Source organism: Ranitomeya imitator, chromosome 5, assembly GCF_032444005.1.
Source record: "Ranitomeya imitator isolate aRanImi1 chromosome 5, aRanImi1.pri, whole genome shotgun sequence".
Lineage (NCBI taxonomy): Eukaryota > Metazoa > Chordata > Amphibia > Anura > Dendrobatidae > Ranitomeya > Ranitomeya imitator.
Genome location: NC_091286.1, coordinates 288,291,965 through 288,315,428, shown reverse-complemented (window position 1 = coordinate 288,315,428; position 23,464 = coordinate 288,291,965). Strand labels below are relative to the sequence as shown.

The window sequence follows — 23,464 nt, the reverse complement described above, 5'->3', positions numbered from 1 at the left end:
CACAAAATAAAAACATCATCTATAAACCTCACCCAGAGATCTACAAACCTGGTAAGGTCACCCAAGGCTTCTGAGAAGACCATCGTGTCCTCCCACCAGCCCAGGAACAAATTAGCATAACTTGGCGCAGCTGGATTGCCCATTGCTGTGCCCCTGAGCTGGTGGTAGGTCTTCCCATCAAATGTGAAGAATTTATTCTCTAGAGAGAACTGAAGGAGTTCCAAAACAAACTGGCTATGTCCCTTAAACTGACATCCTCTGGACCCCAAAAAATATTCTACTCCCTTTAGTCCAAATTCATGAGGTATAGAGGAGTATAGGGTCTCGACATCTATACTTGCCAGTAATGTGTCATTCTCTATCGGTATTCCTTCTAGTCTCTGGAGGAGGTCAGTCGTGTCACGAATATGGGAGGGCAATGCACTCACGAAGGGTTTGAGTATATGATCAACATAGGTACCCAGGTTGCTACAAATGCTTCCTATTCCTGAGACTATTGGTCTTCCCTTCAAAGGGGTATATCCTTTATGTACCTTGGGAAGGCTGTAAAACGTGGCCATAATGGGGTATTGAGGTAACAAGAAAGAGAGCTCATCTTGACTAATTAATTGATTAGCCTTAGCTTTTAATAGTATTTCAGTAAGCGTATCAACACAGCTTGCTGTTGGATTTTCTCTTATTACTCTATATGTTTCAGTATCATTTAGTAGCGAGAGACACATATCCTTGTATTGTTTGACATCCATCACAACAATATTTCCCCCTTTGTCCGGGGGTTCCAATACTATGGAGGAGTCTTTTTCGAGGTCACACAGTGCCCTCATTTGTTCCTTAGAGAGATTGTGTGGTGTATATGTTTTTCCTATTTTCTTGATGTCCCTTGTCACCAAGTTGAGGAATACATCTACAGCTGATACGTCTCCCCCACCGGGGGGGCATTTTGGTACTCGAATTTTTGAAGGGAGTAAAGGGACCCTTTCCCATAGACGCTGGTATTGCTTCATCTAGATTTGCCAGGCATTGTACATCTGCTAGCATATCTGGGGTGATGTTATATTCACGGCATGTTTTTAAATCTTTGTCCTTAAAGAATTTGTGCCATCTAAGCTTTCTCACGAATAGATTAATATCTTTTATGACATCAAATGTCACCATATCTGTTGTAGGCACAAAAGATAATCCCTTACTAAGGACAGTCATTTCTATGTCTGTGATTACCCTCTGTGATAAATTGATGACCTGTAAGTCTACTCTTTGTATGTCGGGTTGTTCCGATTCCTCAGTGGGTATGCCCGATCTAAAAAACCCCCTCATGATGATGAAGGCGTGTACCGTCCAGAGTAACCCCTCTGTCTACCTCTCTGGTGGCCTTTGTTTTTTTGTCTTACGTCTGTATCCGAGTACTCGGTATCTGTTGATGAAATATCTGTCTCTCTCTCCCGTTCCTGTCTCCCTCCCGGATACTGATATACTTTGTTGTCTTTAAAGTCCTGTAGATCCCTACAGAACTGTTTATGTTTCCTCTCCTTTAAATGATACTGAAATTTTTCGATTGTGTTTTGTAAGGCTGTCTCTTTCACACCGAAATCACTCTCTTCCTTGAATTTTTTTGTGATATCTATCTGTTCTTTCAATTTATCATTCAGAACTTCAAAATTATTTTTCTCTTCGTTCACTAGAATCTGCATTAATCTCAATGAGCTCGCCGTTGCCTCTTTTTCCCACTTACTCATCAGTTGTGGGGAGCGGCAACGTTGAGCTGGTAGGAGATTAATGCGTAAGCCCCTTGGTACTATATTGTTTTTTATATAGCTCTCCAGGCTTTGTATTTCCCACCAAGAGGAAATCTGTTCCTTATATATTTTGGTGAGATCGTTAAAGGCCTCCATAGTATTGAAACCCTCGGACAAAGGGGGAAATATTCCGCTCTTTACACTCTACTGAAACTGCCCTCATTAAAGTCTCTAATGACCTACTAACAGCTAAATCTAATGGTCACTACTCCATGCTAATTCTCTTGGATCTCTCTGCAGCATTCGACACTGTGGATCATCAGCTCCTCCTCACTATGCTCCGCTCCATCGGCCTCAAGGACACCGTTCTCTCCTGGTTCTCCTCCTATCTCTCTGACCGATCCTTCACTGTATGTTTTGCTGGTTCCTCCTCCTCTCACCTTCCCCTTACTGTTGGGGTTCCTCAAGGATCAGTCCTAGGCCCCCTACTCTTCTCGTTGTATACTGCCCCTATTGGACAAACAATCAGTAGATTTGGTTTCCAGTACCATCTCTATGCTGACGACACCCAATTATACACTTCTGCTCCCGATATCACACCGACCTTTTTAGAAAACACCAGTGATTGTCTTACCGCTGTCTCTAACATCATGTCCTCCCTCTATCTGAAACTAAACCTGTCAAAAACTGAACTCCTCGTGTTCTCTCCCTCTACTAACCTACCTTTGTCTGACATTGCCATCTCCGTGTGCGGTTCCACCATTACTCCAAAGCAACATGCCCGCTGCCTTGGGGTCATCCTTGATTCTGACCTTTCATTCACCCCCTACATCCGATCACTGGCTCGCTCTTCTTACCTGCATCTCAAAAACATTTCTAGAATTCGCCCTTTTCTTAATTTCGACTCTGCAAAAACTCTGACTGTTTCACTTATTCATTCTCGTCTGGACTATTGTAACTCTCTACTAATCGGTCTCCCTCTTGCAAAACTCTCCCCGCTCCAATCTGTCCTGAATGCTGCAGCCAGGATCATATTCCTCACCAACCGTTACACCGATGCCTCTACCCTGTGCCAGTCATTACACTGGCTACCCATCCACTCCAGAATCCAGTACAAAACTACTACCCTCATCCACAAAGCACTCCATGGCTCAGCACCACCCTACATCTCCTCCCTGGTATCAGTCTACCACCCTACCCGTGCCCTCCGCTCCGCTAATGACCTCAGGTTAGCATCCTCAATAATCAGAACCTCCCACTCCCGTCTCCAAGACTTTACACGTGCTGCGCCGATTCTTTGGAATGCACTACCTAGGTTAATACGATTAATCCCCAATCCCCACAGTTTTAAGCGTGCCCTAAAAACTCATTTGTTCAGACTGGCCTACCGCCTCAATGCATTAACCTAACGATCCCTGTGTGGCCTATTTATAATAAAAAAAAAAAAAAAAGGTTCCTCGCATCATGTTTTCATACACTTTATGCAGTATTAGCCCTCTGTGTCTGTACTGCTACATACTTAGGCAGGTAACTGGTTCATGCAGCTTTACATGAACACCTGAGCCTTACACTATAGCTGGTCCGAATAACTAAAGCAATTGTTACCATCCACCTCTCGTGTCTCCCCTTTTCCCCATAGTTTGTAAGCTTGCGAGCAGGGCCCTCACTCCTCCTGGTATCTGTTTTGAACTGTATTTCTGTTATGCTGTAATGTCTATTGTCTGTACAAGTCCCCTCTATAATTTGTAAAGCGCTGCGGAATATGTTGGCGCTATATAAATAAAATTATTATTATTATTAATATTGTTGTGATGGATGTCAAACAATACAAGGATATGTGTCTCTCGCTACTAAATGATACTGAAACATATAGAGTAATAAGAGAAAATCCAACAGCAAGCTGTGTTGATACGCTTACTGAAATACTATTAAAAGCTAAGGCTAATCAATTAATTAGTCAAGATGAGCTCTCTTTCTTGTTACCTCAATACCCCATTATGGCCACGTTTTACAGCCTTCCCAAGGTACATAAGGGATATACCCCTTTGAAGGGAAGACCAATAGTCTCAGGAATAGGAAGCATTTGTAGCAACCTGGGTACCTATGTTGATCATATACTCAAACCCTTCGTGAGTGCATTGCCCTCCCATATTCGTGACACGACTGACCTCCTCCAGAGACTAGAAGGAATACCGATAGAGAATGACACATTACTGGCAAGTATAGATGTCGAGACCCTATACTCCTCTATACCTCATGAATTTGGACTAAAGGGAGTAGAATATTTTTTGGGGTCCAGAGGATGTCAGTTTAAGGGACATAGCCAGTTTGTTTTGGAACTCCTTCAGTTCTCTCTAGAGAATAAATTCTTCACATTTGATGGGAAGACCTACCACCAGCTCAGGGGCACAGCAATGGGCAATCCAGCTGCGCCAAGTTATGCTAATTTGTTCCTGGGCTGGTGGGAGGACACGATGGTCTTCTCAGAAGCCTTGGGTGACCTTACCAGGTTTGTAGATCTCTGGGTGAGGTTTATAGATGATGTTTTTATTTTGTGGAGTGGCACCAGGGAGAGCTTTGAATCATTTGTGGCAGTTCTAAATACCAATCAAATTGGTTTACGGTTTACGTCGGGAATTGAAACATACGAATTACCATTTCTGGATATCCGTATCAGCAAGGTAATAGAGAAGGGGGTACTAACAACCTCGACTTTCCGCAAACCCACATCAACAAACTCCCTCTTAAGATGGGATAGTCATCATCCCATAGCTCAGAAAAAGGGAATCCCAAAAGGGCAATATCTGAGGATGAAACGGAATTGCTCAGAGATAAATGACTTCCAACACTGGGCAAATGACCTGAGAGAGAGGTTTCAGAGAAGGGGATACCCGGACAGAATCTTAAGGGAGTCATTCCAATATGCACAAGCACAACCAAGGGAGAATCTACTTAAAACTAAGGTTAGAGGTGAAGAGAACCAAAATATCATTCGCTTTATTACCACTTTCGATAATGGGGCATCAGCGGTACGAGAGGTCTTAAAAAGACACTGGAATGTTCTCCAAATGGACCAACAACTGGCTAAGGTCATAGGAACGACACCCCAAATCACGTATAAGAATGGTCGTTCGCTTAAGGATAGACTGGTGCACAGTCATCTGAGTAAACCAAAAGGAGGGGCAACATGGCTACCAGAAAAACCAAAGGGTTGCTACAGATGTGGACTATGTGTGGCTTGTAACCACATACGGCCAGGAAAGGACTTTGAGAATGACATCACAAAAGAGAAATTTACAATTGAACAATTTATCAACTGTAAAACAACAGGGGTAATCTATAAGGCCTCATGCAATTGTGGTAAATCATATGTGGGAAAAGCAATCAGAGAATTTAGACGGAGGGTGGGGGAACATTTGGGGGACATAAGGAATAACAGGGATACACCATTAGTGAAACATGTGAACAGCTGTCATGACGGTGACAGCAAAATGGTTAACTTTATGGGTATAGACCGAGTGAAACCGCCAATAAGAGGTGCAAATTATGACAAAATAATCTTGCAAAGAGAATGTCGGTGGATTTATCGACTGGATACCCAATGGCCCTCGGGGCTTAATGAACAGCTGAATTTCAGTTGTTTTTTGTAATTCCTCCATCCTCAGTGAACATATAAGCGTCTAAATAAAATTAAGTGTCTTGGTGTGTGTGGGGGAGGGGGTGTTTACTGAGTCATGGTAAATGACCTTTGTAAGAGGTTAAATGATTAACCATTAAAAGCAAACCCTGGCTGCAATTTGGCAGCTTATAAGGGTATCTTTCACCATGACACTAGTGAACATTAATGTGGGGCATTGAGAGATAATGTGTGAACAGCCACGCTACAAGGTGAAAGGATCATGTATATATGTATACTTGGGATAAGGGAGGTACAAGAATATGATATAGAAATGACTATAAAATGATATTGCATGTCAGAGTAGGGAAATCAGAGTACCGAGACTTCTACTGTGTCTCTAGTGTAGGGACTCAGTCTACTTAAATAATTAAAAGCGTAGTAAGTACTATGTAGAGCGCATATAGATCCCAAATTATGTACCTTTCTCCCTGTTGAGGAGTCTTAATGTTACAGGGTAAAGGATAAAACGCAGGCGCAAGAGATGGCCGGCGCAGAAGACGAACTAGGAACTGCGCTCATAAACTAGCTGATTAATTCAGGGGCGCATGCGCCGGTAAGCGCATTCAGATAACACCGACCAGGACCTGAAGTCAGGTGATAGAGGAGCCGAATAGGCTAAGAGTATGTATGCGCGGTGGCTCTAATACACGGATGTGTATATCTAGGCACATAAAAAGGAACGGGGGACATTGGTGACAGATAAAGTACAATGGGAACATGTACCAAGTCGCCCTAAGAGCGCAAAGATAATGCAATAGCCTGGGATATCCAGGATAGGATTAAGGAGCCGCCGGCTTAAGGGAACATGCGCAGATGCACTATTGCACAGAGTTGTTATTGAGGGACGCTCAATGGTAAAAAGGGCCTTGAAACCATTTAAAATACCGGATAAACTATTCTGAGCACAATATCAGATCTTTGTGATAGGTGTTGAAACATTTGAACTAAGTGTATTAGCGCAAATGCACCATTGCACAGAGTTGTTATTGAGGGACGCTCAATGGTAAAAAGGGCCTTGAAACCATTTAAAATACCGGATAAACTATTCTGAACACAATATCAGATCTTTGTGATAGGTGTTGAAACATCTGAACTAAGTGTATGAGCGCAAATGCACCATTGCACAGAGGTGTTATTGAGGGACGCTCAGTGTTAAAAAGGGCCTTGAAACCAATTAAAGAGTATTCCTAACACTATTCTGAACACAATATCAGATCTTTTTGATAGGTGTTGAAACATTTGAACTAATTATATTAGTGCAAATGCACCATTCCACAGAGGTGTTATTGAGGGACGCTCAATGGTAAAAAGGCCTCGAAACCAATTAAAGAGTATTCCTAACACTATTCTGAACACAATATCAGTTTTTTTTTTATAGGTGTTGAAACATTTGAACTAAGTGTATGAGCGCAAATGCACCATTGCACAGAGGTGTTATTGAGGGACGCTCAATGGTAAAAAGGGCCTTGAAACCAATTAAAGAGTATTTATAGATCGCTTAAAGTACTGGAAAAACTATTCTGAATGCAATATTAGATCTTTTTGATAGGTTTGAAACATTTGAACTAAGTGTATGATTGACACAAGTTGAAAGGAAGTGATGACAGATTGGAATCTAGGTGCCTCCCCCTCCCTTATTTAATGATAACCAGATTGGACAAGAGAGGGACTGCCTTATCCTCACATGGAGGACGCTGCTGAATGAGGTTATGTCTGCCACTGCAGAATACCTCCATTAACCTGGACATTTAACCTGGACATTTTATTCCCCTGATGAACCCCCGTAACGGGGAGGGAAACGCGTTGGGAAGAGAAAGAGGACATATCATCCAGGGTGGTTATACTAACTAAAGGGCTTCACTAAGTAGGCTCAAACTTGGGGACTGCCCTTGTTAGGGCGGGAGTCTTATACACGGGGCACGACAGGGAAGATAGCTTCTAACCCTTCCCCCCCACCTACCTATATATATTTATTTATTTTTTTCTCCCCCCCCATTGGAAAAGGTCTATTGGTCTCCGTCCCATGCCGTGCTCTCAATAAGCACAAAACTCTATAACAAGAAGAGAGACAGCAATTGGGTGAGATCATGCCATTTTTCTTGTCTAGTGCACGTTTAAACATGAGCACCAAATTGTTTTTAAAGTACACATAATTTTAGAGGTATACATATTAAATGTTAAGTTTTAGAGTCTAGTGGCTGGCTATGCTGGGTTGTTAGTTAAAAGTGGTCAGACGTGATTAGGAACGATACGTTCTGGTTTCTTTCTTTTTTCCTGCTGAATTCACTCATGCTGTGTATAGTTGCATTATCTCCTTCATTAAATATATACTGCCATCAGAGTATCACCTATATATTATATAGACACCAGTCTATACATTATATAGGTAATACTGCTGCATATATGAGTCGCCTGTCAGGGCCGTGGGGTACTCAGTACCGGGTCTGGTCGCAATTAAAGGGGTGGTCACGGTGGCAGCAACCTGGTCCGTGGCCCTGTGGAAATAAGGAAAGTTCGTGACGCCACCTGTGGTATTCGGTCAGGGGTGACCAATGCTGCTTAAAGGGGTCCTCTGGGGTGATGTTATGGCAGCTGGATGGTATAACTTCCCACAGGTGAGGTAGGTCCCCAGGGCTCCGGGGTGTAGATGTAGATGGTGTAATAAGAAACAGAGGACACAAGGTTGCAGTCTCTTTAACTCTTTACTGAAGCTATTCAGGCAGCCACAGTCCAGGGTCCCGGATCACAGGTGCTGGTGGTGGTCCGGCCGGCTTAGAAGCAAGTTTGGATTTCCCCCTTACCAGGTGGGGTTAGAAGCCTTCCCTTAAGCGCTGTGGTGTAGTTCCTTGCTTCCTATAGCTGTCCAACAAGGTCCTCAAGAGGTTTCTGTCCTTTTGTGTAAGTGGGACACTAACCTGTATGAAAGGTGGCTCGAGTCTTTTCACATGGTCTCTATCATGACCTGGGCTCTATACACCACTGTGTCTTCAGGTGTTAGGGCAGGCAAGTGACCTGTAGTTCAGTTGTCCTGCCGGTTTCTGCTGTGAGTCTTCCCCTCACAACCTCGGTTTCCCGGCCACTGGTATCTGCGCTCTGTCAAGAGGTAGCTCAATTGCAGCTATTCTCCCCTGGTCTTTACTTCGCCATTGCCTCTTTTCCCTTTCAGTCTCTTTATCAGTTGCTCTACTCTATCTTTCCTTCCCAGGAGCTGCAGAATCACTCGTCTGCACGGCTCCAGCTTTCCTTCCTCACACGTCACTCTCCTCTCACCAACAACTAACTCTTCCTAACTGCCTAGCAACGGCCTAGCAACTGACTCCTCCTCCTGACCAGAGAGAGCATCTCCCCTGATGTCGGGTATAGAGCTCCCCCTTCTGGCCTGAAGTCAGAATGGTGTTGTATGTGCTGATTACCTGATAAATGGATCCTTCCCTGCTTCCAAGCATGATATCACTCTCCCCGTGAGGAAAGCAATGCCACTGTAACAACCGGTTACCTGGGGTGTTACATATACATTATATAAGTGATACTGAGACCATTGACAACAGTCACAATTTCGCCTACATTACATATATACAGCAGTCGCAGTATCACCTATATAATGTAAATACAGTAGTCTCAATGAGATTCACCAGTCGTGGTGTCTCCTATATGATATATGTGTGATGTATGCTGCATAATATAGTATATAGTATAATGCTGTCTTAATTATAATGTAGAGTTCTGCATATATAATATATAGTGTAGATATGTCTATATAGTGTGGTGCTGTGTATTTAGTATATAGTGTGGGATCCACACTATATACACTATATAGTATATACACCGTTCCACTTTATATTCCTTAGCACAGTATATAGTATATGTTGTGTATACTTCTCTTGTCTTGTATACATGGTGTAAATATAAGTATCTGCTCTAATTATGTTTGTGTGTCTATATGAAAATAAGCAGCACTAATTGTGTAAAAAGTGGAGGACTCTTCTTAGTCCATATGACAACGTTTTGCTTCCATAACAGAACATTTCTCTGTTATGGAACCGAAATGTTGCGACATAAGCTAATAAAGAGTCCACCTTTCTCTTTTTTAATAGATGTGCTGCTGAGATCGTGAGATCCCAATTTGCGCATGAACCGCCTACAGCAGGCATTTTCCCTGAGCTAATCACAGGGAAATCAATGGGAAGGGGACTCTGCTCACTGCCGACATTTTATAAAAGCCTAGGGCCTGCAGCCTTGCACCGCCAGGACACCACCACCTCCCAGCCCGGAGTCCAGCAGCATCACCCCACTCCTATCACCATCGCAGGCCTCCTGCAGAAGGGACCCTGCCTACTGTGACCCCACTCCATCACAGTCGGTAAGCTGCATTCAGATTATAAGATGCACCCCTATTTTCCTCCCAAAAGTGTGTCTTATGATCAAAAATATACAGTAATTTAACAGCTTTTCTCTTCATTTTGTCTCTGTAGTATTACCTTTGCGAGCCCCTGAATTTATTTTATGACCATGCAATAAGGCATATATGGCAATTTTCATAATTTATTTTGAAGCGTATTTCTTTACTGTAAGCGATTTGACACTATGACGTAAACAATTAATTATGAGTTCAGACTAAATAAACTTAAGAACTTTAGCCATTGTTATTCACCAGGATTTGAAACACTTATTAACAAAGCAGATTGAGCATCTTACATCTTCGATTGGGCCCATCTGTTTATTATTGCAGTACTATATAATTGTAGCATAAACTATTGGCTGCTTAATTGAATACTTTTCAGATGGGACATCACACATAATTGGAGCTTCCTCAAAATTCCTATTTTTTTCTTTTTATCTTCAGAATTTCCTTTGAGCTCATCTATCAACTGGAAAGCACAAGATGTTACAGATCTTCATTTATCTGAAGATGTTTGCTATAAATAGAGTATTTAGGTAATTTGAGCTTTGATGTTATGATATTACATGTGTAGATTTGAGTAGAATATAGCATATGAAATAATTTGACACCTTCTACTCCTGGAATTTTGAGATTATAAGAAAAAAATCGCCATATGATCTACTATATAATTGTCTAAGGGTCACTTCCGTCTTTCTGTCTGTCTTTCTGTCTGTCCTTCTTTCTGTCACGGATATTCATTGATTGTGGCCTCTGTCTGTCATGGAATCCAAGTCGCTGATTGGTCTCGCCAGCTGCCTGTCATGGCTGCCGCGACCAATCAGCAACGGCCACAGTCCGATTAGTCCCTCCCTACTCCCCTGCAGTCAGTGCCCGGCGACCGCTCCATACTCCCCGCAGTCACCACTCACACAGGGTTAACACCAGCGGACCGCGTTATGCCGCGGGTAACTCACTCCGTTACCGTCGCTATTAACCCTGTGTGACCAAGTTTTTACTATTGATGCTGCCTATGCAGCGTCAATAGTTAAAGGATCTAATGTTAAACATAATAAAAAAATAAAAAATCATTATATACTCGCCTTCCGCCGCCTTTCCCGCTCCTCGCGACGCTCTAGTAACCTCTCCATCCAAGCGGCAGGTTCCGAGGGCAAGGATGGTATGTGACAAGGACCTGCCATGATGTCTGTTGTGAATTCTGTGGTCGGGCTCCCTCCTGTGGTCATGAATGGTACTTCGGCTGGTTCTGTCCATGGACTTCCTCTGGTGGGTGTTTCTGAGTTTCCTTCCACAGGTGACGAGGTTAATTCGTTAGCTGGCTGCTCTATTTAACTCCACTTGGATCTTTGCTCCATGCCACCTGTCAATGTTCCAGTATTGGTCTAGTTCACTCCTGGATCGTTCTTGTGACCTGTCTTCCCAGCAGAAGCTAAGTTTCCTGCTTGTTTTTCTTTGGTTTGCTATTTTTCTGTCCAGCTTGCTATTTTTATTGTTGTCTTGCTTGCTGGAAGTCCTGGGACGCAGAGGGAGCGCCTCCGCACCGTGAGTCGGTGCGGAGGGTCTTTTTGCGCCCTCTGCGTGGTCTTTTTGTAGGTTTTTGTGCTGACCGCAAAGCATCCTTTCCTATCCTCAGTCTGTTCAGTAAGTCGGGCCTCGCTTTGCTAAATCTATTTCATCTCTGTGTTTGTATTTTCATCTTTACTCACAGTAATTATATGTGGGGGGCTGCCTTTTCCTTTGGGGAATTTCTCTGAGGCAAGGTAGGCTTTATTTTTCTATCTTCAGGGCTAGCTAGTTCCTTAGGCTGTGCCGAGTTGCATAGGGAGCGTTAGGAGCAATCCACGGCTATTTCTAGTGTGCGTTATAGGATTGGGGATTGCGGTCGGCAGAGTTCCCACGTCTCAGAGCTCGTCCTTTTTTATCGGTGACTATCGGGTCATTCCGTGTGCTCTTAACCACCAGGTCCATTATTGTTCTGACCACCAAGTCATAACAGTACAGGTGGCCCAAAGTACTAATGCATCTCAATAGAGGGATAAGAGAAGTTCTGAGACCATTTTTTTTTTCTTTGCAGTGTGTTTTGTCTCTCTTTTCCCCTTTACCTCTGCTTGGTTTAGGACACAGGTGTAAACATGGACATTCAAGGTCTGTCCTCTTGGATGGATAATCTCACTACAAGGGTACAAAACATTCAAGATTTTGTGGTTCAGAATCCGATGTCAGAGCTTAGGATTCCAATTCCTGATTTGTTTTTTGGTGATAGATCTAAGTTCTTGAATTTCAAAAATAATTGTAAATTGTTTCTTGCCTTGAAACCTCGCTCCTCAGGTGACCCTGTTCAACAAGTAAAGATCATTATTTCTTTGTTACGTAGTGACCCTCAAGACTGGGCATTTTCCCTTGCGCCAGGAGATCCGGCATTGCGTGATGTTGATGCGTTTTTCCTGGCGCTTGGATTGCTTTATGACGAACCTAATTCACTGGGTCAGGCAGAGAAAATCTTGCTGGCTCTGTGTCAGGGTCAGGATGAAGCGGAGATATATTGTCAGAAGTTTAGAAAGTGGTCTGTGCTCACTCAGTGGAATGAATGTGCCCTGGCAGCAATCTTCAGAAAGGGTCTCTCTGAAGCCCTTAAGGATGTCATGGTGGGATTTCCCATGCCTGCTGGTCTGAATGAGTCTATGTCTTTGGCCATTCAGATCGATCGACGCTTGCGTGAGCGTAAAGCTGTGCACCATTTGGCGGTACTATCTGAGCATGGGCCTGAGCCTATGCAATGTGATAGGACTTTGACCAGAGCTGAACGGCAAGAACACAGACGTCGGAATGGGCTATGTTTTTACTGTGGTGATTCCACTCATGCTATCTCCGATTGTCCTAAGCGCACTAAGCGGTTCGCTAGATCTGCCACCATTGGTACGGTACAGTCTAAATTTCTATTGTCCGTTACTCTGATTTGCTCTTTGTCATCCTATTCTGTTATGGCATTTGTGGATTCAGGCGCTGCTCTGAATTTGATGGACTTGGAGTATGCTAGGCGCTGTGATTTTTTCTTGGAGCCCTTGCAGTATCCTATTCCATTGAGAGGAATTGATGCTACGCCTTTGGCCAAGAATAAGCCTCAGTACTGGACCCAATTGACCATGTGCATGGCTCCTGCACATCAGGAGGATATCCGCTTTCTGGTGTTGCATAATCTGCATGATGTGGTCGTTTTGGGGTTGCCATGGCTACAGGTTCATAATCCAGTATTGGACTGGAAATCTATGTCTGTGTCCAGCTGGGGTTGCCGGGGGGTACATGGTGATGTTCCATTTTTGTCTATTTCGTCTTCCACTCCTTCTGAAGTTCCAGAGTTTTTGACGGATTATCGGGATGTATTTGATGAGCCCAAAGCCAGTGCCCTACCTCCTCATAGGGATTGCGATTGTGCAATTAATTTGATTCCTGGTAGTAAGTTTCCTAAGGGCCGTCTGTTTAATTTATCTGTGCCAGAACACGCCGCTATGCGGAGTTATATAAAGGAATCCTTGGAGAAAGGCCATATTCGCCCGTCGTCATCACCGTTAGGAGCAGGGTTCTTTTTTGTGGCCAAGAAAGATGGTTCTTTGAGACCTTGTATTGATTACCGCCTTCTTAATAAAATTACAGTCAAATTTCAGTATCCTTTGCCGTTGCTGTCTGATTTGTTTGCTCGTATTAAAGGGGCTAGTTGGTTCACCAAGATAGATCTTCGAGGGGCGTATAATCTTGTGCGTATTAAACAAGGCGATGAATGGAAAACAGCATTTAATACGCCTGAGGGCCATTTTGAGTACCTGGTTATGCCATTCGGGCTTTCCAATGCTCCATCAGTATTTCAGTCCTTTATGCATGACATCTTCCGAGAGTACCTGGATAAATTCCTGATTGTGTATTTGGATGATATTTTGGTCTTTTCGGATGATTGGGAGTCTCATGTGAAGCAGGTCAGAATGGTGTTCCAGGTCCTTCGTGCGAATTCCTTGTTTGTGAAGGGGTCAAAGTGTCTCTTTGGAGTTCAGAAGGTTTCATTTTTGGGGTTCATTTTTTCCCCTTCTACTATCGAGATGGACCCTGTTAAAGTCCAGGCCATTTACGATTGAACTCAGCCGACATCTGTGAAGAGCCTGCAAAAGTTCCTGGGCTTTGCTAATTTTTATCGGCGCTTCATCGCTAATTTTTCTAGTGTTGCTAAACCGTTGACTGATTTGACCAAGAAGGGTGCTGATGTGGTCAATTGGTCTTCTGCAGCTGTAGAGGCTTTTCAGGAGTTGAAACATCGTTTTTCTTCTGCCCCTGTGTTGTGCCAGCCAGATGTTTCGCTCCCGTTTCAGGTTGAGGTTGATGTTTCTGAGATTGGAGCAGGGGCTGTTTTGTCGCAAAGAAGTTCTGATGGCTCGGTGATGAAGCCATGTGCTTTCTTTTCTAGAAAGTTTTCACCTGCTGAGCGTAATTATGATGTTGGTAATCGAGAGTTGTTGGCCATGAAGTGGGCATTCGAGGAGTGGCGTCATTGGCTTGAAGGAGCCAAGCATCGCGTGGTGGTCTTGACAGATCACAAGAATTTGACTTATCTTGAGTCTGCCAAACGGTTGAATCCGAGACAGGCTCAATGGTCATTATTTTTCTCCCGTTTTGATTTTGTGGTTTCGTACCTTCCGGGCTCTAAGAATGTGAAGGCTGATGCCCTGTCAAGGAGTTTTGTGCCTGACTCTCCGGGTGTTCCTGAGCCGGCGGGTATTCTTAAAGAGGGGGTAATTTTGTCTGCCATCTCCCCTGATTTGCGGTGGGTGCTGCAAAAATTTCAAGCTGATAGACCTGACCGTTGCCCAGAGGAGAAACTGTTTTTCCCTGATAGATGGACTAGTAGAGTTATCTCTGAGATTCATTGTTCAGTGTTGGCTGGGCATCCTAGAATCTTTGGTACAAGAGATTTGGTGGTTAGATCCTTTTGGTGGCCGTCTTTGTCACGGGATGTGCGTTCTTTTGTGCAGTCCTGTGGGACTTGTGCTCGGGCTAAGCCCTGCTGTTCTCGTGCCAGTGGGATGCTTTTGCCCTTGCCGGTCCCGAAGAGGCCCTGGACGCATATTTCTATGGATTTTATTTCGGATCTCCCCGTCTTTCAAAAGATGTCGGTCATTTGGGTGGTTTGTGATCGCTTTTCTAAGATGGTCCATTTGGTACCTTTGTCTAAATTGCCTTCCTCCTCTGATTTGGTGCCATTATTTTTCCAGCATGTGGTTCGTTTACATGGTATTCTGGAGAACATCGTTTCTGACAGAGGTTCCCAGTTTGTTTCGAGGTTTTGGCGTTCCTTTTGTGCCAGGATGGGCATTGATTTGTCTTTTTCCTCGGCTTTCCATCCTCAGACAAATGGCCAAACCGAACAAACTAATCAAACTTTGGAAACATATCTGTGATGCTTTGTTTCTGCTGATCAGGATGATTGGGTGTCCTTTTTGCCGTTGGCTGAGTTCGCCCTTAATAATCGGGCCAGCTCGGTTACTTTGGTTTCACCGTTTTTCTGCAATTCTGGTTTCCATCCTCGTTTCTCTTCAGGGCAGGTTGAGTCTTCGGACTGTCCTGGTGTAGATACTGTGGTGGATAGGTTGCAGCAGATTTGGACTCATGTGGTGGACAATTTGACATTTTCCCAGGAGAAGGCTCAACGTTTTGCTAACCGCCGACGCTGTGTGGGTCCCCGACTTCGTGTTGGGGATTTGGTTTGGTTGTCGTCTCGTTATGTTCCTATGAAGGTTTCCTCTCCTAAGTTTAAGCCTCGTTTCATTGGTCCGTATAAAATTTCTGAGGTTATCAATCCTGTGTCATTTCGTTTGGCCCTTCCTGCTTCTTTTGCCATCCATAATGTGCTCCATAGGTCGTTATTGCGGAGATACGTGGCGCCAGTGATTCCATCCGTTGATCCTCCTGCCCCAGTGTTGGTTGAGGGGGAGTTGGAGTATGTGGTGGAGAAGATTTTGGATTCTCGTGTTTCGAGACGGAAACTCCAGTACCTGGTCAAGTGGAAGGGTTATGGTCAGGAAGATAATTCCTGGGTTTTTGCCTCTGATGTTCAAGCTGCCGATCTGGTTTGTGCCTTTCATTTGGCTCATCCTGGTCGGCCTGGGGGCTCTGGTGAGGGTTCAGTGACCCCTCCTCAAGGGGGGGGGTACTGTTGTGAATTCTGTGGTCGGGCTCCCTCCTGTGGTCATGAATGGTACTTCGGCTGGTTCTGTCCATGGACTTCCTCTGGTGGGTGTTTCTGAGTTTCCTTCCACAGGTGACGAGGTTAATTCGTTGGCTGGCTGCTCTATTTAACTCCACTTGGATCTTTGCTCTATGCCACCTGTCAATGTTCCAGTATTGGTCTAGTTCACTCCTGGATCGTTCTTGTGACCTGTCTTCCCAGCAGAAGCTAAGTTTCCTGCTTGTTTTTCTTTGGTTTGCTATTTTTCTGTCCAGCTTGCTATTTTTATTGTTGTCTTGCTTGCTGGAAGCCCTGGGACGCAGAGGGAGCGCCTCCGCACCGTGAGTCGGTGCGGAGGGTCTTTTTGCACCCTCTGCGTGGTCTTTTTGTAGGTTTTTGTGCTGACCGCAAAGCATCCTTTCCTATCCTCAGTCTGTTCAGTAAGTCGGGCCTCGCTTTGCTAAATCTATTTCATCTCTGTGTTTGTATTTTCATCTTTACTCACAGTCATTATATGTGGGGGCTGCCTTTTCCTTTGGGGAATTTCTCTGAGGCAAGGTAGGCTTTATTTTTCTATCTTCAGGGCTAGCTACTTCCTTAGGCTGTGCCGAGTTGCATAGGGAGCGTTAGGAGCAATCCACGGCTATTTCTAGTGTGCGTTATAGGATTGGGGATTGCGGTCGGCAGAGTTCACACGTCTCAGAGCTCGTCCTTTTTTATCGGTGACTATCGGGTCATTCCGTGTGCTCTTAACCACCAGGTCCATTATTGTCCTGACCACCAGGTCATAACAGATGTCACGGTCGTGTGACCGCGACCTCATCACAGGTCCTGTGTGCCTGCGTGAGAAGGACCTGCCGTGACGTCACGGTCATGTGCCCGCGACGTCATCACAGGTCCTGTAGTACCCACCCTGGGACCGGAAGCTGCCGAGTGCACTGCACACAGGTGACATGACTACAAGGGCTCCCTCGGAAGGTGAGTATATGTTTATTTTTTATTTTTTAACCTGTGACATACGTGGCTGGGCAATATACTACATAGCTGGGCAATATACTACGTGACTGGCCAATATACTACGTGACTGGGCAATATACTACGTGGCTGGGCAATATACTACGTGGCTCTGTGCTGTATACTACTTCACTGGGCAATATACTACGTAACTGTGTAATATACTTCGTGGCTGGGCAATATTCTACGTGGCTCTGTGCTGTATACTACATCACTGGGCAATATACTACGTAACTGGGTAATATACTACGTGGCTGGGCAATATACTATGTGGCTGGGCAATATACTACGTGGCTGGGCAATATACTACATGACTGGGCAATATACTACGTGGCTGGGCAATATACTACGTGGCTGGGCAATATACTACGTGACTGGGCAATATACGTCGTGACTGGGCAATATACTACGTGGCTGGGCAATATACTACATCACTGGGCAATATAGTATGTCACTGGGCAATGTACTACGTGGCTGGGCAATATACTGCGTGGCTGGGCAATATACTACGTGGCTCTGTGCTGTATACTACGTACCTGGGCAATATACTATGTAACTGGGCAATATACTATGTGACTGGGCAATATACTACGTGACTGGGCAATATACTACAAACTGGGCAATATACTACGTAGCTGGGCAATATAGTAGGTGACTGGGCAATATACTACGTGGCTGGGCAATATACTACGTGGCTGGGTAATATTCTACGTGGGCTGTGTAATATACTACGTGGACATGCATATTCTAGAATACCCGATGCGTTAGAATCGGGCCACCATCTAGTGTAGAATATTCTTCAGTTTGCCCAGCTGGAGTCTAGAACCTGCTAAAATCAGAATTATTTTTTGCGTATGTTTATACATTTGGAAAAACTCACAACGTAAAAGTTTAACACAAACTGAACATCATAAAAATGGTAATTTAAGGAAAAGAAAGTTTCATCTTTTATTTTGCATATTGTGTGGTTGTAAATCCAAAATGTCATTGGATTATTGAATTGTGTGTGCATTATGAAATAAAATAACTGTTCTTATAAAACCTTGAAATGAAACATTGAACATATAAATTATAGTTAACAAAGGTCCCTGCATTCTGATTTAGTGTCTTTGGCTGCCTTCTATAAACCTCCTGAGAAATTAGGTCAGTCTTAAAAACAGCTTTGTCACACACAGGCTTCTAAACAACAGTAACATTACAAGGCATTCTTGGATTTAATACTACGGAGAGGTGCTACAAAATAGAAGTTGTCCAAATTTAGTATACCAGTTCTTTATCATATGCAGGACCAACACTCGCAAGACTATTATGTATTGTTAGAATTTAGTATATTTTCATGAAAATTATATATACAATGAACGTTTTTATAAAAAGGTGTTAGGTATACATAGTGATTAGTTATGAGCGAATATACTTGTTACTCTAGATTTCTTGAGCACGCTCGGGGGTCCTCAGAGTATTTTTTAGTGCTCGGAGATTTGGTTTTTCTTGCTACAGCTGAATGATTTACATCTGTTAGCCAGCATAAGTACATGTGGGGGTTGCCTGGTTGCTAGGGAATCCCCACATGTAATTATGCTGGCTAACAGATATAAATCATTCAGCTGCGGCAATAAAAACTAAATCTCCAAGCACTAAAAAATACTCAGAGGACACCTGAGCATGCTCGAGAAATCTCGAGTAACGAGTATATTCGCTCATCACTAATAGTTATCTTTTAGCATAGCAATATGATCTAAAGTTGAATTCTTACCTTTCCAATTGTGGTTCAAATAAAATATGCAGAACAATCAGTAGTCGGTAGCTGTCATCTTAATCTTCCTGCAATTAATAGTAAACTACAGTTTAGTTTTACAATTTATATTACATGGTGGCCTAAAATACTCAAGAATAGGACCACCTCAAAGACTCCCATAGAAGAGAAAATTGAAGTTCTCGGATTCCCAATGTTCAAGTCAAGTTGACCAGTGACAGCGGCATCATGGGCAAGAATAAATGAAGATGTCTCAACAACACAGCTTTTCTTTTTTACTTAATGGGTGTTACAGAAACAGTTAATTCCTTGTGTTAATTAAATTGTTTGTTTCTCAATGAAACAATCTGTTCTTTATGTTCATAAAGCTCATAAATTAATTACAGACTATGTACAAATATAAAAGATCAAATGTCTACTGAAATGTTCACTTGGTAAAAGAGATGGAAATTGCTCTGATACCATCACCTGATTCTAGGGGCAACAATACTGCTATTGTGCAAATTATTAATATTCTTACTGTATATATGAAGTATTATTAATTTGTGCTACTGTTAAATGTGCATCATTTTTGGATATTATAGGAAAAAAGAGGAGGAGGAAGGGTTAATATGTCAAGTAACAGGGCTAAGGCAAGATTGATAATAAACCTGTAGAGCGAAGTACATTAACAGTTAGATCAAGCAGAGGGTTACCTTGTGTTGTTGTGAGGGAGTCAGTGCCTCCTTAGGGTTCTGTGTAAGATCATCAGTGTTGGTTATTTGGGTAAACTTTTAGGTTTGGAGAAATAGCAGGCGGACAGCAGTGCTGCAAGTTGTTGAAGCTGTAGAAGATTGGAGCACTGTCCTGACCGGAGACAAGCTTCATACACAGAGTTCGGTGGTACTTGTGTGTAAACATTGGGTACTTGTAGGACCCGTCTTTGGTCACGTGGCATTCACGATCATGTAATGATGATGCTGTCAAGTACGTGTGAATAAAAGGACCAAAATCCAACACGTTTTGGAAATCTGTCAGTTTCCTTCTTCAGGGATGGTCCTTAACACATCTATGTGAGTGTCAGTCATTCAAAGGCAAAAAGTTCAATCTCATTGTTTACACCTTTTGGCCACAATGTGTCAAGTTGGAAGATCCAACGACTCACAGCCCTTGACATCTGTTTAATAAAATCACCATTGTGCCAGTGTTTCTGTATGATTTTTATGCCTATTACATCAACACCATGCAGTAACTCCGCCATGTTGTTCTGCAAAGTGTTTCGAAAGGGGGTGGTCATCAAACTTTTTCCTAATTTTGCACAGATGTTCAATGATTCTTTTACTCATGGGGCATTTTGTTCGTCCCACAGACGGTTTGTTGCAAGGGCATTTTTATAGCACAGATAACCCCTTGGGACGTGCAAGTAATTAAATCTGAGATTTGAAATTCGGTGTCCCATTTAGTGATCACAGATATTGTTATTGATTCTTAACGTTTTGCACATCTTGCATTTTCTGCATGGAAAAAACCTTTTAGGTCTTGTGTGAAGTACTCTACTTATTTTTTCTGTGCATGGGACTCTTGCGACGTCAGAGCACTTATGTTCCCCAAATTGCTGGCTTTTTGAAAGATAAATCTAGGATGGTTTGATAATTTATCATCAGTGGTTTTGTCATCTTTTAAAATAACCCAGTGTTTGACGATTTTTTTCAAAATATGTACAGTGTGTACAAAATGTATTCAGACCCCTTTAAATTTTCCACTCTTTGTTTCATTGCAGCCATTTGGTAAATTCAAAAAAAGTTCATTTATTCTCATTAATGTACACTATGCACTCCATCTTGACTGGAAAAAAAATGTAGACATTTTTGCAAATGTAATAAAAAAGAAAAACTAAAATATCACATGGCTATAAGTATTCAGACCCTTTCTTCTAAAGTACACGTGTTTTGGCTTTTTTTTGTGGGGGGGGGGGAAGGTGATTTTAGCTAAAGCTTATATGCTTTTAAATATCTGACCATCACTAAAAATGTAAGACATATACACAGTCACATAAATGCAGACATATACAATGTATTTATTTATATAGCGCACATGTGTGCATTTGTGTATACATTTATGCACATACAGAAACAAGATGGCAAGATCTTTGGCAGCAAGCTCCATAATGAAGATGGGACTCCATGTCTCCATTACAAAATAGCAGTAGGGGGAGGCATTTTTGTGTCAACAAAGAGTGGCAAGGGTAGAGGGGGCAGGGATAGTGATGAGGTGTGGGGCAAACAGGAAATATAAGCTTTTACTGGAGTGGAGGACAGGAGAGAATATTTAGAATAGAGCCATACGGTAATACAGGAAGCTCCAGTACTCAATTCAGGTCAGCACTGTGTTCCTCTGGAGCCTCCCCTCCGCCTTATCTGACACAACAGTGCATTATGGGCAGCACGGTGGCTCAGTGGTTAGCACTGCAGCCTTGCAGCGCTGGAGTCCTTGGTTCTAATCCCACCTTGGACAACATCTGCAAGGAGTTTGTATGTTCTCTCCGTGTTTGCGTGGGTTTCCTCCGGGTTCTCCGGTTTCCTCCCACATTCCAAAGACATACTGATAGGGAATTTAGATTGTGAGCCCCATTGGGGACAGCAATGATAATGTGTGCAAACTGTAAAGCGCTGCGGAATATGTTAGCGCTATATAAAAATAAAGATTATTATTATAAAATAAAGATTATTATTATTAGGAAGAGGACACCTTCACTTCTTCTATTAGCACTTTCTTCACTGATACCTTCAGCAGTGATTACACAGTTCTCCTGGCCGCATGTTCCAGCAGCCTGAGACTCTACAGCAGGTCCTGCTGGTGGCCGGGGCTTACTACTGTAAGGCTAAAGAAGTCCTAGTAGTAAGTGAGTGCAGTGCCAGGGGTTCAGCACGAACCTCCCTCTCTCCCTCATACCCAGAGATTCCTGGGTAGGGATAAAGAGAAGAGATCCACCCGGCACAGTTCTCTTATGCTGCAGTCTGAACCTCTGATCCCCACCCGACCTTATACCAGGCAATATTGGAACCGACGGGATGAGGAAGATCACCCATGCTCAGCTTTTCTCCCCTCTTCTTAAAGCTTAAATCGGGCATGCAGCATATGTGCTGCATGCTGAGAGGAGAGAAACTGTTAGAGTTAGAGGCCCACCGGAGTATCCACCGCTTTCCCAGTGTGCCGATCCGAGCCTGACTGCCGGGAACATTAATTAACCAGCTGGGTAAATGACCATAGAAATGTAGCTGTTAGGGTCAGTCGGTTTATTGTAAGTGCACATTTTTACCTGCCCTACTTCAATATATATTGAGGTCAAGAACATGTATTTCTTCAGAGCTAGTTGTGGAAGTAAAGTGTAAGAAAAACTCATTTTTATTAATATCAGCTAAAAATTGCTATAGTGCTTCTGGACTACTGGACCAAATAAAAACAATATCATCAATAAAACGGTATGATAGGACAAGATTCGGGCACAGCTCCATACCCGGGTAGATGTGGAGGTCTTCCCAACTCCCCAAATAGAGGTTAGCATAGCTGGGTGTGAATCTGATCGCCATGGCAGTACCCCACTGCTGGGTGTAGTAGTCCGCATCACATTTAAAGTAATTGTATGTTAAAATGAAAAGCATACTGTTAGGCATTGGGATTCTCCTGCTGTACGAGATAGATCCCAAGCCTTTTCTGCCTCTGTGGTGTCCCATTCAGGTCCAGCCACTCAGATTGCTGCTCAGCATAGACATCATTCCCAGTGTCTTGCTCAGGCTCCTGGTATGTGCTTGGTTACTGCTGCTCTCCAACCAAACCTATAGTAACCAGTGTTGCGCAGGTGCAGTCTTGTGCTTTGGAGCTTAAGTTCAGAAATCACCTTACTGAGCATGACCGTGATATAGCAGCTCCGGATTGGTCTGTGGGCGATGCCATGGCTGGCTGAGCATGAGTGTTTGGGGTGGAGCCTAATGTTTAAAAGGCTCTCAGAGGTGCACGCCAATGAGCTAGTATCAATTTATGTACGGCTCCGTAAATGAATCTCTACCACTCTGCAAGCGTTGTGTGTCTGTCTAGCTTGGGACTGTACATGTGGCAGGCAGCTAGCATCAGTGGGGACAATTAGCCGTCGGCTTAGCATCTGGTTCCTACAGGTATGTGGTTAGCACAGCAGAGTTCCAGAGCAAGCACAACCCTAGTCAGGGTATTAAGCTCAGAGCATCTGTTCCGTTTCTGTGTGCGAGTGACACAGCTTAGTGACAAAGCTTCCCTTTAGTTAATGTTCTGTTCCTCTCTGTGGAGTAACAGAGGTTGGAACTCAGCGTCCGTTCTGTCATTGTTTACAAGCAGCAGTTTCCATCTCTGCCCGGTGGACCCCAGGTTGCGATTGCGGTTTATTATTTTTTTTATTTAGTGCAATCCGCTAACCCTAACACATACATTCCTTAAAAAAATACACTTGATTAGTGGAGAAACTGTGTGATTCTATAAAAAAATATCTTGCTGCATCACATCCTTTATCATGTTGAATGACGGTGTATAATGATGTGATATCTAACGTATAGTGTTGAGCATTCCGATACTTGCGGTATCGGAATTCCGATACCGAGATCCGATACTTTTGTGGTATCGGGTATCGGTATCGGATCAATAGGGATGTGTAAAATAAAGAATTAAAATA

General features: G+C 43.3%; 1 long non-coding RNA gene across 1 annotated transcript in view; it reads right to left on the bottom strand.

Annotated features, from left to right (window-relative positions):
* The window catches only part of LOC138680677 (uncharacterized), a 55,350-nt gene extending 36,360 nt beyond the window's left edge, over positions 1-18,990 (bottom strand). Inside the window, exons 1-2 of the long non-coding RNA XR_011321726.1 lie at positions 18,934-18,990; positions 18,787-18,854 (exon numbers count right to left, since the gene is read on the bottom strand). This is a non-coding gene — a long non-coding RNA (uncharacterized lncRNA). The remainder of the gene's footprint in view (positions 1-18,786; positions 18,855-18,933) is intronic.
* Between the last annotated feature and the right edge of the window lie 4,474 nt (positions 18,991-23,464).